The 20,873-nt window shown below is 39.1% G+C and overlaps 1 protein-coding gene across 2 annotated transcripts in view; it reads right to left on the reverse strand.

The window, feature by feature from the left end:
• Positions 1-10,476: 10,476 nt before the first annotated feature.
• The window catches only part of ILRUN (inflammation and lipid regulator with UBA-like and NBR1-like domains), a 54,282-nt gene continuing 43,885 nt past the window's right edge, over positions 10,477-20,873 (reverse strand). For both annotated transcript variants that reach the window (XR_015793467.1, XR_015793466.1), the window contains exons 5-6: positions 12,270-18,959; positions 10,477-10,568 (exon numbers count right to left, since the gene is read on the reverse strand). The gene's annotated coding sequence lies outside the window, so the exon portion shown is untranslated. The remainder of the gene's footprint in view (positions 10,569-12,269; positions 18,960-20,873) is intronic.

A 20,873-nucleotide genomic window follows, 5' to 3' on the forward strand; every position in this document is an offset into this window, starting at 1 on the left:
AATGGAAACCTGTAGTGAATGCACATCAGTGCATTTTAAGCAACTGCCCAAAGGTGTCCCTCTAGTTGAAATTCACCACTGAATGCAGGTTGTTTATGGTGATGACTGTCTTGAAGTGAGTACCATATGTTGCTGTGCCAAAAATATAAAGATGATGATCCAGGAAGAGCTGATTTGTGTGCTCAAAAATAAAGTGGAGAGCAACTGGTGAGTTTCACATGAGAATGGTTGATGAACTAGCTTGGTGGATCACTCAAGCTTGACATTTCACAGAAGTGTGTGGGTCACATTAGTGATGTTCTTCAGTATCAGGTTTTTGCAAGATGAGTTCCTCGCATGCTGATGGCAAAGAAGAACGCTTCAAGTGAGATGAAATTTTCCAGCAATTGTTATCACACTACAAGAATGAAGGTGAAAAATTTCTTCACAGCACCATGACAGTCAGTGAAACATGGGCTCTTTGTTATGACCTGGAAATGAAGCTTCACTCCACAGTATATCATCACAAAGTTTCACCTGTGGAGGAAAAAATATTAAAAACCCAAGCTGCGATTGGCAGTTGCTCCCTCAATCATCCCATGAATGATCAAAAGGCAAATGTAATTTTAGGCTGCATCAAGTATAGTTTAAAGATCATAGGGTGAGAGTCACTTTATTCTATGTTGGTCACATTCCACCTCAAGTATTATGTTCTTGGCTCCATGCTTTATAAATTCTGGCAAAAAGAAGCAGGTCTCAAAAAAGGAAATGATGATGATCAAAGGATTAGAAACTACAGAAAGCCACATATCAATATGACTTAGAATTATTGTGTAACACATTCATTCATTCATTCATTCATTCATTCATTCATTCATTCATTCATTCATTCGATTTATCAAATGTATGTGGCCATCCATGTCACATAAAGTGACTCTGGGCAACATACAATTAATCAAAACAATAAATATATATAAAAACATCATCATTTAAAAATAGAAACCATAAGATACAAGAGAAAGTGACTGTTAATTGCAAAAGGGGAGCCATCTTAGGATTTCACCAGTCCCCTGGGACTCCCAGGCCTGATGACATAACCAGGTCTTGAGGGACCTCCAGAACATTAACAGGGATGGAACTAACCTCACTTCAGGGGGGAGAATATTCCATAAAGCAGGCGCTACGTCAGGGAATGCCTGCCTCCTGGGACCCACCAAGTGTAGTACCCAACAGGCCTTCTCTATCAGATCTGATGGGATGGGCAGATATAAACAAGGAGAGGCAGTCCCTCAGATAACCCAGCCTCAAGCCATAAAGGGCTTTAAAGGTTAAAATCAGCACATTGAATTAGACCTGGAAGCAATCAATGCAGCTCGTGGAGCAGAGGTGTAACATGAGCTGTTCTAGAAGCACACATAGCTGCCCGTACTGCTGCATTCTGCACCAGCTGAAGCTTCTGGATACACTTCAAGGGCAGCCCCATATACAGCACATTACAGTAGTCCAATCAGGAAGTGACTAGGGCATGAGTGACTGTAAGCAGAGTCCCCCGATCCAGGAACGGGAGCAACTGGCGCACGACACAAAGTTCTGCAAAGGCCCTCCTAGCCACAACTGCCACCTGCTTCTCGAGCATGAGTCATGAGTTGAAGAGGACCCACAGACTGCACACTGGGTCTGTCTGGGCAGTGCAACCCCATCCAGCACCAAAGATGGTATAGTTCTGGATCTAGCAGTCCCCAAAACCCAAAGCCATCCAGTCTTGCCAGGGTTCAGCTGAAGCCTGTTGTTCCCCATCCAGACCCTCACAGCCTCCAGGCACCAGGATAAGATGTTCACGGCATCACTAAATTTGCCATGGGCAGAGATATATAACCTCACCCCATGGTGATGGATAAGCTCACCCTCATGTAGATGTTGAATAGAAGAGGAGAGAGCACTGAATCCTGTGGCACCCCACATAGTAGGGGCCAAGGGCAGGATCTCTCCTCTCCAATCACCACTGACTGGAATCGACCCTGGAGAAAGGAGGCAAACCAGCACAACACTGTGCCACCCACCCCCAATCCTCTGAGCTGATCCAAAAGGATACCATGGTCGACGGTATCGAAAGCCGGAGAGAGGTCAAGTTGGGCAAGGATGGATGTACAACCCTCATCCCGCCCTCACCAGAGGTCATCCCAAAGCATGATCAATGCCATTTCTGTCCCATACCCAGGTCTGAATCCTGACTAAAAGGGATGCAGATAATCTGCTTCCTCCAAGGTCCTCTGAAGTTGCTGTGTTATCACCTTCTCAACCACCTTCCCCAGAAAGGGGAAGTTAGATACTGGACGAAAATTGTCCAGCACAGTGGGGACTAGCAATGGTTTCTTGAGGAGGGGGCGACCCAGGGCCTTAAGTGGTAAAGGGACTTTCTCTCACTCAAAGAAGAATTAACCACTGCTAGAATTAACCACTCACACAACACTCTCAGGCTGCTTTAATGAGCCAGGAGGGGCATGGATCTAAAGAGCAGGTGGCTGAGCTCACAGTCCTAAAGACCCTGTCCACTTCCTCAGATCCAACAGGCTCCAACCGTTTCCAGATAACTGGGCAAGACTCCTCCCCAGGCATCTCCTTTGGAATTGTAACAAGGCCAGCGTCCAGTTCCAAGCAAATCCAAGCGACTTTGTCCAACATATTAACAAATTCCTCCACATGCCACTATAAGAGGTTCTCCAAGCCCCCACTACCCAAGAGGGCTTGTGTCATCTGAAACAGGGCCACAGGACAGCCATCTGCAGATTCAATAAGGGTGGAGAAGTACTGACACTTCACTGGCCTTACCACCACGAGGTAGGCCTTAATAGCAGCTCTAACCCATGTTTGGTCAAGTTGAACCCTTTTTGACCACTACCGATGCTCTAGACATCTCTTCTCTCATTTCATCTCCCTCAACTCCTCTGTAAACCACAGGGAGTGACGGGATCCCCAAGCAGGGAGAGGTAGCATGGGTATGATCCGATCCAAAGCCTCAGCTGCCCCTTTATTCCAAGTGGCAACCAAGGCCTCGGATGGATCATGCAGCAGACCAACAGGAACAGCCCCGAGCTCTCTCTAAAACCCATCCAGGTCCATCAGTTACTGAGGGAGGACCAATCTAATGGGTCCAGCCTCCCTGCAGTAAATAGTGGCGCTAGAGAACCCCAAGGTAATCAGGGAGTGATTTGACCATGACAAGGGAGACACTAACAGCTCCCCCAATTTCAGATCACATAGTCGCTCCTCCGACAGGAACACTAGAGTTGGTGTATGACCACTGCCCTGTGTCAGGCTCTGAATGATCTGGGACAGGTCCATGGCCATCATGGAGGCCATGAACTCCTAAGCCACCTCAGACCCCACTCCTAGAGAAGGCAGGTTGAGGTCTCCCAAGACCATAAGTCTGGGGAACTCCACTGCCAGTCCAGAAATAGAGTCAAGGAGCTCAGGCAGGGAGGTTGCTGTGCAGCAGGGAGGCTGATACAGATTACAGAGCAATCCCAACTGATCCCTAGAGCCTAACTTAATGAACAGGGTCTAACATCTGGTGACCTGTGGTGCAGCACCCCGAAAGCCATAAGAGATTGCCAGATTACAATCGCCACACCTCCACCCCTGCCCCAGGGTCTTGGCTGATACCACACCTGAAACCCAGCTGGGCATATCTCCAAAAGGGCTACCCCATCCCCTTCTGGACCCAGTCAGGTCTTGGTGATACATGCTAGGTCAGCCCTCTCATCAGTGATTAAATCACTAATGAGGGAGGCCTTATTATAGACCAACCTGACATTTAGAAGCAGCAGCCAAAAGCCAGGGCCACTGGAGGTCTGCTGACAGGGTACCGGGGCTGAGACCAAGGAATTGGAATGTGAAATCGGTATAAGACAATGGTCCCGCCTTCCCTGAGAAGAGCCCACTCCCTGTCTCCCACCATATCTCCCCATGCCTGTCACTACCATAATACTATGGCCTGCCTCCACCCTCCCAATGGCAGCCCCATTACCAAATCCAGGCCCCTCAATTCTCAGGAACCTCCCACTGTCCTCATCAACAATCCCTGGGAGGGGAAGGCAGGCACCGAGGCACTTTAGCTTCACCAGCTCTCAGCGTCATCAGGATACCCAGCGACCACCTCCCCACTCCACTACAACATACCCACAAACTAACATTCACAGGGAACCCCTCCCCTACTGCTCCCACCTGCAGATAGGGGATTCCCTTCCCACTCACCCCACCACCATTCCTCCTCTGGCTCTCACCCAGGGAAGGAATCATACAGTCACATACATTCACACACCCTAGCATTCATAGGATGCCTCCCTTGCTGCTCCCACCAGCTGAAAGAGGGCTTCCTTCTCTTACTCCACCAATTCCTCCTCTGGCTCTCACCCAGAGGAAGAAAGCAGTCCTCAGTTCAAAGTGGGAAACCCACAGTCCAGCACTCAGGCTCTTAATCGTCAGATAGAAGCCGAGTCTTTCTTTCTCCTCTAGGCTACCAGGAAAGAAGGCAAAAGGCTTCCGTGGGGGAGGGGAGTCCACAGCACTCTGCCACTCCACTGCAACACCCCCCCCCCCAGCCTGGCCACCACTCACACCTTCAAGCCTCGATGTCCAGCACAGATGATGCAGAAAGGGAGAAAGCACCACTGAGTCACAAGCATGGCAACAGAAGAACAGAAGCAGCCTGTCCCCAGGAATGGCCCGTCCTCTGGCCCATCCTCCCGCCCACTCCTCAGCCTGCTCAACAAGAAACTCAAGCAGCCCAAACAGGTCCTCCAAAGGACCACCACCAAATTAAAAAAAATGCTGCCAAGTCCACAACTGAGCGCAACCACCCTTCCACATACCTCATCCTCCAGGTCGCTTTCATTCACTCCTCCGGCCCGAACAGTTCAAACAGAGCCTGGGCAGCCCAAAAACTCAGCTCCATCCTAGTAAGTGCCACCCAAAAAAACACATGTATAGCATGCAATCATGAGGACAGCCTCAGTTGGCTCCCACTCTCTCCACCATCTTTACTGGAAATATTGCATATTTACTAGTAATATGCAGTAAATATGTAATAGTTTACATCTTTGGGCAAAAATTAGATTTACAATACTTGGTCAGTTCTTCCCACATACCTTTAATAGAAAAACCTGTATGGTATTTTCAATTCAATGTGAAATATGCTAAGTTTAGACAATGTTCCATATCTGTGTAGATTTTTAAAAAAAAATTCTACCACCACATGTACCCAGGATGTTTCTTTCCTTGGGGAAATATCCATTCTGTAACCATTGCTCTTCAAAATGCATATGTCTCCCTCTGGTGGTTATTTAAATATCTGTTAATAGAGGAATGCTTCCTTTACCTCCATCAATCTTTTAAAACTGAGTTTCTCCTTCAGTCACATTCAAGAGTAACTCAAATTACTATCAGATGTTATATCTGTGCATTTGTGTATGTACAGTGGTGCTTAAAAATTTGTGAACCCTTTTGAATTTTCAATATTTTTCCATAAATATGACCTAAAATGTGATGAGTTCTCAAATATGTAGCTTTGGATCATGTTCCTCAATAAATCAATGAATAAGCATAATGTTTTTGGCTCATTTGTTTAACTGGGTTGCCTTTGTCTAGTTTTAGGCTTCAGAACAGATCACACTTTAGGTCATATGCAGAAATACTGAAAATTCAAAAGGGGTCATAAACTTTTAAGCACCACTGTTCACGTGTGCAAGTGCATGCATATATCTGATGACCAAGGTGAGTTTAAATGGTAGACATGGCACAGTCACAGTAATTTTTTCTCATATCCCTCGTGTTTAACAATGATCAGGCATAGGTTAGAGAGACTTTAGGTAGACTTTAATAGAGCCATAACATGCAGGGAAGTTGGTATTTAGTTGGAGTCAGCTTTTGGCAAAAATATTGATTATGGAAATTACATTGTCAGAACAGTAACAAAGAGGAGGATAAGGCTGGATAAGGACTACTAGTTGGGATTCAACAAACACACCAGACATTTGGTCATCTGCCTAGGAATTATATACACATGCCATCCTTAAACTGGATCCCCTAAACAATCCTTTATTGGTTGGCTCTTTTTCTCTTTTTCTCATTTTCTCTTCCATTTTCCCATATTAAAACTGTAAGGACAGCACCACCTACCAATCTCACTACTGAACCACAGTAGGGTTTGGTCATTGGAGCACCAAGATAATGACATATACAGGTGAAACTCGAATAATTAGAATATCGTGCAAATGTTCATTTATGTCACTATGGCAACTCAAAAGGTGAAACCAATATATGAGATAGACGCATTACATGCAAAGCGAGATATGTCAAGCCTTACTTTGGTATAATTGTGATGATTATGGCGTACAGCTTATGAAAACCCCAAATTCACAATCTCAGAAAATTAGAATAGTGTGAAAAGGTTCAATATTCTAGGCTCAAAGTGTCCCACTCTAATCAGCTAATGAATCCATAACACCTGCAAAGGGTTCCTGAGCCTTTAAATGGTCTCTCAGGCTGGTTCAGTAGGAATCACAAGCATGGGAAAGACTGCTGACCTGACAGTTGTGCAGAAAACCATCATTGACACCCTCCATAAGGAGGGAAAGCCCCAAAAGGTAATTGCAAAAGAAGTTGGATGTTCCCAAAGTGCTGTATCAAAGCACATCAATAGAAGGTTATGTGGAAGGGAAAAGTGTGGTAGAAAAAGGTGCACAAGCAGCAGGGATGACTGCAGCCTGGAGAGGATTGTCAGGAAAAGCCCATTCAAAAATGTTGGGGACTTTCACAAGGAGTGGACTGAGGCTGGAGTTAGTGCATCAAGAGCCACCACACACAGACGGATCCTGGACATGAGCTTCAAATGTCGTATTCCTCTTGTCAAGCCGCTCCTGAACAACAAACAACGTCAGAAGCGTCTTACCTGGCCTACAGAAAAAAAGAACTGGTCTGTTGCCCAGTGGTCCAAAGTCCTCTCTTCTGATGAGAGCAACTTTTGCATCTCATTTGGGAACCAAGGACCCAGAGTCTGGAGGAAGAATGGAGAGGGACACAATGCACGATGCTTGAAGTCCAGTGTGAAGTTTCCACAGTCTGTGTTGATTTGGGGAGCCATGTCATCTGCTGGTGTTGGTCCACTGTGCTTCATTAAGTCCAGGGTCAACGCAGCCATCTACCAGGAGATTTTGAAGCACTTCATGCTTCCTTCTGCAGACGAGCTTTATGGGGATGCTGACTTCATTTTCCAGCAGGACTTGGCACCTGCCCACACTGCCAAAAGTACCAAAACCTGGTTCAATGACCATGGGATTACTGTGCTTGATTGGCCAGCAAACTTGCCTGACCTGAACCCCATAGAGAATCTATGGGGCATTGCCAAGAGAAAGATGAGGGACATGAGACCGAACAATGCAGCGGAGCTGAAGGCCGCTATTGAAGCATCCTGGTCTTCCATAACACCTCAGCAGTGCCATGGGCTGGTAGCATCCATGCCACGCCGCATTGTGGCAGTCATTGCTGCAAAAGGGGCCCAAACCAAGTACTGAGTACATATGCATGCTTATACTTTGCAGAGGTCCGATATTGTTCTATTTCCAATCCTTGTGTTATTGATGTCATGTAATATTCTAATTTTCTGAGATTGTGAATTTGGGGTTTTCATAAGCTGTACGCCATAATCATCGCAATTATACCAAAGTAAGGCTTGACATATCCCGCTTTGCATGTAATGTGTCTATCTCATATATTGGTTTCACCTTTTGAGTTGCCTTACTGACATAAATGAACATTTGCACGATATTCTAATTTTTCGGGTTTCACCTGTATTTCTGCTGATTTAGGACTAGTGGATTGCACTTCAGCACAGCCATCTGAATCATATTGTTCATGAATACATGAAAAGAGCACTATGGCATACATTTCCCTACTATGTCTCAGTTGGCAGAATGGCCTGATTGAAACATAAATAAAGCAAGTCTAGAATCCAAAGAATTATTTAATGTAATGTGGAAGATTTTGCTGGTCTAGCTCAGTTATGATATTTTAAAGTAAACTATATAAACTTTTAGAATCATAATATTTTAAAGAGTTATTGATAGATAAGGCAATGGTTTTTCTTCCTGGCACTGGTTTCTTTCTTGGAATGCTGCCTTTTTTATATAAACTAATTATACAGAAACTCCCAAGATTACAAATATGCATACTTCTGGATTTTCATGACCAACTTATTTCAATGGGTTTAGTTCTGACTTTTGATTATTGTGCATGGATCAATTATGGACAAAATAAGGATATACAATATAAGATATAATAATAATTTTTCAGTCCATGATCTAGAATTAATCATATGTTAAGATTTCATCACTGATCTGAATCTGATCCTCGCTTTCTCTGTAAAATGAAAACAAGTGCTACATTCTCAGAAATTCATGTTTACTTCATTTTAAGAACTTTCAACAAGTTTTTAGTCTTATCAATGGCATAGATATTTAATTAAGTATTATTGTTTATAACCAGATTTAAAGGACTACAATATTTGGGTAGAAGGGCAAAAAGTAACTGCTTAATGTACTTACCACAAGGAATATGTGCAACCATATAAGCAGCAAAATATCTATGGCTGTATTGCAGTAATATGATTTCTCTAAAGTTATGTCCTTAACAATTTTAATTCCATAATAGCAGTGGTGCATAATAAAAGCCCCTCAAATACATAGCTAGATAATATTTTATATTCATTTATTTGATTCGTAACTACCTTTAATTCAGGGGTTCAAAGTAGCATCTGCAACATTCCCTCCTCTTATTTGTCTTGTTAATACCTTGTGAGGTCGGTGGGGCTGCAAGTGATTGGCCAAAAGTCATTTCATCAGTTTCAGTAGAGGGTAGAATAGAACATGGGTCTCCTGGTCTCTTTAACTACTACAACACATCATGCAGTGAACTACTTTCAGTAAGATAGCAAGTGGTTAGCCAATAAAAAGCAATGATTTGCAGTTGCCTCAAATTAATGTAATCTATGTATCTATGATTTTTCAGTTTAGATAATCTGAATGAGATTGTACCAAATGCATTCAGCTAATCATACCAGAGTTCATTCAACTTGTCATATACAAAACTCATTGTGAGATATTGCTGCAGCCAGTCACACTAGAATGACTGAGAATCGAAATGTCTAGTTCCATGGATGAAGTGATATTAGCTCCTAACAAAATTGATCAAAATAGGTTTCACAAATAATAGAAAATACAAATTAAAGCCATGTTCAGCCCATGCTCTACACTAGCAAATTACACTGATCAATGGCCTAATTCTCTTCCAATATTCCTGGATTTTGTTTTTGGAAACTTTTGTAAAATAGCTATTTGGATGAGCTGACCAACAAGACAGACTCATGTCATACTCTATCAAAAATAGCCGCTACATGTGATAGATAGAACTTTGATTTGAAAAGAGAGTTTGAATTGAAAGTTGAGTTGATGAGTAAATAGGCACTCTTGTTTCTAAAGAGTGGAAATGGCTTTAATTAGTCTTAGAGGCAAGGGAAATATTATCTTTACTTTTTCAAAGTGAAATTTAAATATTACAATGTTTTGGAGGAGTATGAAGCACTAGCACAACTATTAGTACAATATGTAAAGCTAGAAAGACCTTGATACATAATTCTAAGAGCAGGAAAAGTTGATATTTGAATGGAAACAGGAATTTAGCTCCTCCTACTGCAAATAATATTCACTGCACTTATTAATAGTACTTACTACAAACCTAGCTTTTGTAGGGTAATAAACACTTCTTATAAGAGTTGGAGAATCACAATGTTGCTACTAGTGAATTAATGATCTGGGGTCTTGCACTCCAGGAATAAGAAATATAGCTAAACTACAAGAAAGATTTTCCTCTCTATGGGTGGCATTAATCATTACATTGCTTACAGTGAAAAACTGAATGAATTTTTAAATATTTAAATTCAGTTCTTTGCACTGTTCTATTTGGTAGTTATTTGTTTTGGCTTTTTCCTGCTGCACCGCACCCATCTATATACTATGTAAAAGTCATGGCCATTGCTTCATTTACAACAAGAGCATCATAATGATAGCAAAATTTATTTGCCTATTCCAAAGACTGCGTTATAATGAAGGTGTGCTTTGATTGCCTGGCTCTGACAAACTCCTGACAGGTTGCAACCCCAAATGCAAACAATTTTGAAAGCAAACAAGTAAATGTGAAGAAGAAAAAATGAAAATGTCACATAATCCATTCACCACACATTTTAAAGCAGAGTTAGGAATATTGTGTTCTCTAAAGCTATATTCATTCCCTGATAAAATACAAAAGCAAGTATTTCCAATAAGATATCCAGGGACCAGACTAAAGACAGGCAATTATCAGTTCTCTTTTGTCAACCTTTTAATTTTTAAACAGGACTTTTTATTCCATTTATGGAGAAATGTACAAACCAAACAAAATTCTCACCTATCTGTGCCAGGTTTTTAGATACAATTATTCCCTTTATGTAACGGTTCACCTTATACCTGCCTGCCATGTAGTTGTTAAAGAGGAAACACCTGTTAGGAAAAAGAAGTGGAATTTTAATTCAAGTACTACAAATAACGTAGAATATATTTGGAAACATTCAAAAGTCCTATGCAGGATAAATCTGTGAGTTTGCATTACCCTACTTTCAATTTTTTTTAAAATGTCAACTTTTTCTAATCTTTTAAAATAAATTAATGGCCTTTATTAAGTTCTTCCAATTCCTGAACCTACCAAAGACTCAAGGTCAAGCCATTGTGTTTCACTTAATCCAATGTACAGTACAGAATTTATCTGCCCTTTATGCAGAATTTGAAACTAAGTTAAGAGTAGATAGTGAAGAAATGAAACAAGCCTTTTCCTTGACCACAAGCTAGCCTGCTCCTTTCAAATTCAGAGCATTTTATAGAAAATCATGATCATTTCACACATTATCACTGAAGTGTACATACTAACTCCAACATTCATAATTATACTTTTAAATTGTTAATTTTAAACATATACTGAGGACATTAAAAAATGTGCTGATACAAGGGGGACATGTTTGGCTAATATGCCATCAGTGTTAAAATCTGTAAAGCAGTCCTCAAGCAGGAACTCATACAGTAACATATAATTCGAGACTGATTTTTTAAGCAAGGATTAACATGAAAATTGATCACTCTTCTAGAAATTCAACCTTTAATTTTGTTATGAGGGGTTAAACTTTATTTACAATATGAAAATGGAATGTGTCAGTATAGCTAACCAACTGAGACCATAGTGGAAGGCTAGAGGTCTCAAACCTTCTCTCCCAGAAGCCCTCTGTGTCTTCACACAATGGCCCTACCTCCTGCTTTGGGGTAGTAGCTTAGTAGTTCACATTGATGCCACCTATCTTCCAGGTACTGCCTCACCTGGTATATTTCCCATAATTCCAGTATGAGAGAGATAGGACTGTTATAAAACCTGTGCTGACTTTCTGGCAATTAAAATAAGAAAATGCAAAATAATGAAACCATGTATCATAGAGATGTGTGACTAGATGATTCAATCCTTCCTACCCTTTTTGAAAGATAGACCTATCGCATAACTACGAACAAAGAAGAAAAGATAATATCTTTTCCATTTGCAGCCATTTGTGCCATTTGCAGCAGACCAGCGCTATTTTATGGTCTGCCTAGTGATTGTGCCATCAGTAACATCTTACTGATCATCAACATCTTGGAAGATATTATTATTTGCATATGTGTTTGGTTTTATTATCTGTTACTGTATTTTTATATTGTTTTTACTGTATTTTAATTAATATTTATTGTTTTATTGTGAACCCCCCAGTCACTTTTTTGTGAGATGGGCGGTATCTAAATTTGAAATATAAATAAAAAAAAATATAAATAATATGTAGAACTCGTAACGTTAAATACTGAAATGCAAATAGTCAATGATGGCAAAGATAAATTATAAAACTGGCAACTTAAAAGGCAATTTCCAAAAGAAAATACAATGCTCTAGGCAGACCATAAAATAGCGCTAGTCTGCTGCAGATGGCACGTTCTCCTTGTCAGATGGGAGATGTTGCAATTTAATTTCAGAGTCTACAATATTATTACAATATTGTAGTGCCTTCATGCCTAGTTAGGAATGGGTAAATACTGAAATCACACACAATCCACTAGCTTATGTAGAAAAATAAAACAGCACTACATAGAGAAACAGAAATTAAATCTAGCAGAGTTCTCAACTGTTTTTACCTATTCCTGTAGACAGGACTCTGAAAGAGATGTTCTTCTTGCTTCAGTTGCCTACATTATTTCAGCTTCTTGAATTCCCAAACTTTAATCAGGGATTGTGGGGAGCAATCTTAAACCTCACTCTTTTACAGCCTCAGTCCAACAATTTCTATTGGAGTCTGCCTCCAGTTTTAAAAGGGGCAGTCTTCCTTTTCTGGCCAAGGGAGAGGCTAGAGTATCTGCCTCTGTGTGTGTGTGAGAACATCTCTTTCTTATCACTCCCTTGTGGGGATGTGCATTCTGTGTCTGGAAACAGTTTGTAGTATTGGCAAGTAGGCACATTCACAACAGTCAGGAAGAAACACAAAAAGCAAATTTGAAAATGCCATCCCTGGAGACATGAAACAGAAATCAGCTTAGCTGCTCTGTGCAAGTTAAGCAATAGCAATGATCTAGCATATAGCAGGAAACCGGAATGTTTTAAAGATGCTGGGGACTAATCTCTAAAAGTTTAAAGGATGGTTTTGTAAGAGTACATGCAATGTTTACTTATAAAAATGTAACATATGGAATGTAGCAAATGGGCTTTTAAGTATTATTGCACATGCATATATGGCACAGTTGCTACTGACTCTATTGATTTGTGCAAGTGGCAGGTAACCTTCCTGTCCAACAGTACAAAGATTGACCTCTGTCTTGCAGTTTGTCAGTACTTGGGTATACTATTCTTGTTGGTTCCCATTAGCTAGTCAGTCCTGAAGATACTATTCGCTTCAAGAGCTAAGAAAGAGTAGTTGAACCAATGAGGCATAATCATGATAAGCAGCAGAAGACAGAAACGCAGGACAAGAAATTGTACCATGGAAAAAAGAGAAGTTATAACTTTTCTTATCTTGCCTTGTATACATCCCAGAATAAATTATCATCTCTGATTTGTGGCAAATGATGTTCAGTATGATAAATGATGGTAAATAAGTCAACTAATCATTTAATGCAATTACTGAGTTAATGGACCTTACAGTATTAAAACTTGGCTATCTGTAGGTTAAAGTACTTGATTCTGATTTTCTATCAGATGGAGCCATAAAAAAACAAACTGTGCATAGAGAAGTTATCACAAATATCCAGTATATAAATAATCCAATACATTCCTGGCCAAAAAACAAACGAACCAACGAACCCCATAACTCAGAGATTTTACTAGTATATTGTCCCACTTCACTGGTTTTATATATAAACACTTAACGTCTATTATTTTTACTATAGAGAAGCCAACTGCTTAAAACTAGCTCAGCAAGATTGAAATGAAAATCTCAAACATACATGCCTCTCAACTTTTGGAAAGTTAAGATAGCATTGCTAACCTAAATAACCAGTCTGCTGGAGTGGGTGGCTATAATATATTTAAGGGATGGATGGATGGAGATAATTTCTGAGAATTCAGATCTCTGTTTTCCACTGTTCCTCTGAGGATTTTGAAAAATCATGCTTAATTCCTCACACAGCCTCATGGAAACAGGATTCCAGAAATCGTTCAAGGACAATCTCTAACCTTAAGGGCTAATCTATCCTTATTCGAGAATCCACAGACTAATGTAAGATTAATTTCTGTAACTAACAAAATGAATTGATACTCTGCTTCTATGGCTTCATTATATGTACCTCACTAACAGGTCTTTTAAAGTTCTTAGGTATTTAGAATGCAGTGTATGATAAAATCACTTGCAAGAGTTTCTTTTTAATAAAACCACTCCATGGCATCAAATGGAAAATTGTGAGACATAAAATGATTCCCATCTTCTTTGAAGTAAAACAAGCCATCTACAAATTAATGTTTTATTCATCAGAATGGGCAGAGTTTCTAGACTGTTCAGCTGGTCAAATTTCTTACTTCCTGGCCACAGAAATGATCAGGAGGAAAAAAAACCCACATATTTCTTCTGCAAATTTGGATAGCAAACATATATACACATATATTCAGAAAGAGAAGTGGGATGCACTCTATTTAATTCACTCATGTTCTCTTTTAAAAAAAAATATGCATAGATTTGTTCTAATATTGCAAACAGCTCTTATTCCCAAGGTCTATCCCAAATGACCTATGTAAGCCAGCCAATTGAAGGCTGATGCTTGTTTCACTGCAGAGGATTTGTACAGATGCTTAAAGAGTGTACTCAGATGGGGGTTACACTGTACCTTCAAGAACAGGCAACATTTTATAGCAGATTGGCACATGAAATGTTGAAACTACATTATTGGCTACATGGGGAAGGAAGGCTGTTATGAAGGGTGTGGCCATTCATAATTCATTCATTTACCATCTGGTAAATGAAGTTGCTCCTTGCCAACTTAGCTATCCCTTGGAAACTTTCTACTACTCCAGCTTACCTTCCCCTTTTTTTTTCCTTTTGTCCAGGCAGATGGGTATATTTCCAAATAAAACACAGGGGTATAGTCATGTACTGTTTTTATTTTCTAACAACATCTATGGGGCCAAAGGTATTCATAAAAATAGGACTGTGCTAAATGATGGTTCTTGCTTTGTAGCATGCTAGTTATCTTTTTATTATTCACAATTTAAAGAATCATTTTTAAAAAGGCTAGTGGGTGCAAAGGAAATATCCTGAAGCATATTGATGCAAACTGCACTATAATTTTCCTTAAGAACACTGAATTTTCAGATCAGTTCTGGTTTGTCTATAGCTCCAACAAATGAAAATGAGAATGAAAAGTAATCCACTTAAATTATGAACAGATGCTACAGCAGCAACCTCACCATCAATAAAAACTCAACAACTATACAATTGTTTTGTGTTAATTTAATCATACAAATATTCATTTATACATTAAGGAAAAAGCATCTTTGTTTTTCCCCACAATGTGCTATTACAGGATTCTTCCCAGACTCAATGAAGCAACACACCATCCTGCTCTACACATGCACTCCCCCCAGAGAGAATAAAGACAGGCTGCAGTATCAATCATTCACACAAGAGAAAAAAAAAATGGAAACCTGGACATGGGACAGCGTGCATTTCTTAGCCCCAGTAAACTTCAGCTATACTTGTCCCTAGAAAGTTTCAATATGGGGTTCATTTGCAACAGGGGAAGGATAAATAGTACACACTTCCAAATCTCTGGATCCTCCCTCTCTTTACACTTATCATTTTCTCCAGATAATGGCAACAACCTAGGCCAATCTGTTGGTACAAGCTTGACACCCACCCCAGAAGGACAGAGCTTATTTTCAATCAGAGGACTTGAAGTTTGTCCAATTTTCCAGTGAAGAGTCTGGGTGCTTTTCCATTCCAGGCTGGAGTCATATTTCCAGGTACAGAGGTTACCAACATATTCAAATTCAATAGTTTGGGCTATAGTTACGCTTGCATATAAAAAATTAAAATCTTGAAAACAACTTACTACATTATAATTACTGGTATTTATTCTTTGTAGGAATCCATCATAATTTCTTATCACACTACAGAAATGAAGTGTGAGCGAACACAGACATGGATCAAGCAGGTTTAGCTTCCTTCATGACCAAATACTACTATCACATCAGTAGAATGGCGTTAACAACTATTTCATTAACATTTTTCTACAGATCTTATAGGAAATAAGGAGATGTATGTACACTGTAACATTTGAAGATAAGAGTGCTTGTTTTGCTTTAGTTACAACATTCTGAGAGCTGTCATAACTTTCAGGTGTATACTGACTGCATTCTAAACACTCATGTCAACTTCACATTTGACAGTGTCCATAGACGAGCTGAAAACTGTACAGGAGAGGTGTCATGAGTGAAGTCAACATGAAAAACTTCAACCCTAACAATGTCACATTTTTCTGATAAGGGGATCTGCCTTTATTGCATATCATGCAGCAATTCTAGAAGCACAGCTTTCTTATATTACTGAATTATCATGCTGTGTCAAGCTGCACCTCTTTAGTTCCTGCTGCCATGCAATTGTTAAAAGTTACAGCCTATTCACTGGGGAGGGAAAAAATGCAACACATAGCATAAACTTTCCCTGTTGGTTCTAAGATATGAATATTACACAGTTCTGAAAACAAGCCTTGATGCCAAGATAGATATATGTCCTTAACTGTTCAAACATGAAAGTGCTACCTCCAACCTAATCAACATGATTTTGTCATAAGCCCAAAATCATAAGTGGCTTTACAACTAAGGAACTTTACTCTGAACCCTAAGATCTTATTATTGGATAAATTTAGGGGAGGGGGGAGGGAACCAAAGGAGGAATAGTGAACAATTTAAACATCTTCCCATTGCCATCCCTGACAGGGCTGTCCCCTTATACAAAATACTCACAGATTAAAGCCCTTCATAACTGAAGAGAGTTCACCCCTAAAGAGGAAAACCATCTTGGAAAAATCCAAAGTAGTGTATACTGCAACTCATCACTGCTGCTGGCTTTTGCCTTCTTTATATTAGAGGACTGTTCAATTCATACAAGTCACTAGCGCTTGAGAAAAGAGAAAATATTTGAAATTACCAAGGAGAATGGGCATCCAACATTCTAAATTGTTGGCTGGTAATTATCAATTTTTCTTCTGTACAGTGTAAAAAAACAGTACACAATCTTTACAATAAAAGCGTGGGTAACTGTTTCAAACAGAAAGCTAAAACTGTATGGATTTGGTTAGCTATTGCTATTGTAAGATTTCCCTTGTTGCTGCCAAAGAACACACCCGCTCATTTACATACACACACATATTCCATCTAGTCACTCAATCTTTTGCTGGCCTATCTAGAAAGGTGCTTGCCTACAGCAGGGGAGAAATTAAAACAAATCTGGATTAATGCTATACATAATCAGTTTATATATCCTTTTTTGAATTTGGAAAATATATTGCTTGAGGTGATTAAGATACATATTTAGAGAGCCATGTTAGAAAAAAGGCCGAGGAATAATGGAAAATATCTTTTAGTACCTATACTCCATCCTTTACCTTTTCAAAGTATTTTTTTTTTTTTTGCATTAATGTCTTCCAGTGTTTATGGCTGATAAACAAAATTAGGTGCCAAGAAAAAATATACATATCCCTCAAAAGAGCAAACAATCTTTGATGGTTGACCGGTCCTAGGAAACTGCATCTCTCAATACTTGCTTCCTCAGATCTCAGCCAGTTCTGTTTAGACTCTGCAGGAGCTCTCTATATGTTCTGGCAGGAAACAAGATTGTGGTCAACAGTATCATATATGTAAAAGGCTCTTTATGCCAACCTATGAAAAAAAGGTAGTTTAGAAGATAATACTTTGAGCCCAACAACATTCTCTATTACATCCCCATCAGAACATGTTTTCACACCATTCCCTTAGTCACAAAATAGGCAGTTTGGTCTTTTGAGCAAAATCAAAGAAAGGGGACATTGCATATTATTCTCTCTTTGGCAGATGGCTGCTAGTTCAAGTTTCTGAATTACACAGATTCCCCCTCCCACTTTTTTTAAAGTCTTACACTGATGCAAACCCCAAGAATTTCAAGAGACCATGCTCTGTTAACTGGACAGCTTGGTCTCAGTTATATATGGCTATCATTCTCCATGGGCTGCACATGGTTAGACTTCAAATGACACTAGCTTTTCATATACAAACTAGAAAATCAATGTTTAAAGAACAAGAAAGTTGATAAAATAAATTACTTGAATGGCAGCTGCTGATTCCTTCTACATATTCTAAGTTACTTAGTCACTTTCAACAAAGCAAAAATCAATTATCTCACAATAGAAAAGAAGATGTGATACTTACTCCTACATCTAAAAATGCCAGGAAACATTGTGCTCTACCACTGTAGAAATCAAAATTCTTCTTGGCACAAAATGGACATAGACATATAGATGTTTCAACAACAGTTACAGTGTATTCAAGAAAATGGGAATATGGCAATTTGCTAACCTATTCAGGAAAAACTTTGGAAATCTAGTATGAGCATGTACATATTCAAACCTCCACTGTCATTGCAATCCTCTCTACTTTCTCATCTATCCATGAATGGTGAAACTGGACTTGAATAACTATAACAAATGGAAAAGAACAGGCAGATGACTACTGCATAGTGCCAACAGCAAATTAAAAAGCAACTAACTAAAAAAAAAAATGTTAAAATCCGTGGACCTGGTTATGAATCCAGCTAGAAATTAATATCACCTGACATACAAATAGCAGCTGCACCAACCAAGAAAATACTAAACACAACATCTATTTCATAGCAAGCACATCTCTATAAAAATGCACGCTGTCCCTTTTAAAAGTTGTGAAAAAAATAACATTTGCTCAGTCTACAACCGCTCTGTAGGCAAAATAACTTCTTTTAAAAAGAGATGGCTTCTCCATTTTAATCTTTTTAAAAAATTTCTTTTAGGCTACCTAATTAATTGTGACAATGACTTCTAAACAAAACATTGGTGTATTTTTCTCTCTCATAGCACTGAACAGCACTCCTGAAATTCAGCATTCACACATGCATACTTTAGGTTTTTTTTTTTTTTATGGAAACAACTAGTCTTAAGTTATTGTTTTTCTTCTTATCCCAGGATATGGAGAGCAAGAAGGGAGTTCATGCTGTATCTTCTATGAGCCACAAGAACTTCCCCTCCCTCCCAAGTCCGTTCTTTGCCAAATTCTCTTCTTGACGATACCCGTTTTTGTTTTTAAGACTGTCCAAAGGGATAAGGACCATGAAAACCCTGGAAAAGAATTAGAAAAAAAAAATTAATTTCGGTTGGGGGAATACACTAAGCAAAGTCTACTCCATTATGTTTTAAATTCAAATGCTTGAATTTAAAAGTCTTCTGCAACTATTCTATTTTATTCTTTCCATAAATTTGTATACAGTTCAGTTTAAATGTCCCCTGCCTAGTTATTTTATTCACATTTCAATGATAAACCCCAATTATTACATTGCCAAAATATTTATCATTGCTATTAATTCCTTTCTACCCATAATAATCTGGTATAGTGGTCCATAAGTATAGCTATTACATCAACAAAACTTTTTCTCATATTTCCAATTTGGAATGTTTGTTCCTTACACGGTTCTGAAAATCAACAGTCTATGTTCATAAACTCAAAACAGTCTAAGTTTTTAACTGTTTACACCATTCAATGCTGCTCACCTATAAATGTCATGTATGTTTTGTGGCAATAAAATATTGGTATTATTAGCACAAAAAACCGTGATCATATTCCAAAAGATGCATACAATATTCATTAGTTTTATTTGTAATGAGTCAGCTTCCCCTAATTTAAGCCAAAACAAACAACATTTGTTGGAAAATAAATCTTTTAGAATGTTGTTATGGCTGACTAGTAGCTAGCGACACTATGGGTACAACTTCACAAACGAGTCTCAATATGCCATAATTTTCTACCCAGGATCTTTTCAACTTTTCAACAGTCTGATAGATCATGATGCTAAAATTGTACATTAACTTTCTGTAATAACATTATATTTGTTTAAATTTTTAGCTCCCTCTGGCAGAAAACTAAATTGAGAAATTCTTTTTAATTACTGGTTCCAGGATCAATTTTTGATTGATTGTGCGCCATCCAGTCAGTGTTGACTCTTAGCAACCACACAGATAGATTTTCTCTATCACAATCTGTCCATAACTTGGTCTTTCAGGTCTTAGGATCAATTTAGAGGACATATAATATTGAATATTTCAGATCCTAGTCAATCACATTTATGCTCTCAAATGATCAAACACTGAGGATGTATCCCTCTCCTGACTGTATTCTAACAATAATGATTTTTTTTTTTACAAAACAAAATAAAAATGGGCTGCAGGACTTTTTTTTAGCTATGATTCAGTTCTTTGAAGAAATGTGTTTTTAATTGTTTAAATGTTCAAATAATACATAAGAGAACATACATTAGCATAATCCAATACATTATAACAAAAATAGTGGCAGTCTGTTGGCCACACTGTTGAAAGCCACACATTATCTGCTATAATGGGAATGCCTCTGTACTTACAGTTGCACACTACAGGCTGTTAAGCAAAATAGGCTACGTGTTGACAAGCAATAAGGTGAGCAAGTTTTGTTAAAGGCAAAAGGAGATTCCCTCTACCTGCCGCCTTCAAGTGAGCTTTAAAAACATGGCTCTTCCTTTAGGCCTTGGGTTGGGGGCCGGCAGGCCCCTTTAGGTTGGGAGTGCTATTGCAGTTTTTTTTAATGCTTCCTTGGGGCAATTGCAATTTTTTTCCCTGTTTTTAATTTACAAAGCCATCCAGAGCTATTTTTGGAGTTGGGCAGCCTAGAAATTGGATGGATAGATAGGCAGATAGAAACAACTTCGCCAGTTTGTCTCCTGACAACTGATTTTTTTGGGAATGGCTACATCTCTCATGGTAAGTAATCTGTGAATAAGAAAATGCTCCCTTCAGCAGCAATTTTGTGGGAGTGCCTACAACTTGCTCTCAAAATTCTAAATGTGCCCATTACTAAAATGTTTGACTACCTCTATATTTTACAATATAAATAATGTATTTTAACAGACTCTAAAATGACATAAATAGCAGAATAAATAAGATAGTGATTGCCAAAGCTATCATAATAAGCAAATGCATTCACTATAGGAAATGAAGATTCAGTGC

This window comes from Python bivittatus, unplaced genomic scaffold, assembly GCF_059951505.1.
Source record: "Python bivittatus isolate LINGU-HERP-01145 unplaced genomic scaffold, Pbiv_v1 ctg000700_np1212, whole genome shotgun sequence".
Taxonomy (NCBI): Eukaryota; Metazoa; Chordata; class Lepidosauria; order Squamata; family Pythonidae; genus Python; species Python bivittatus.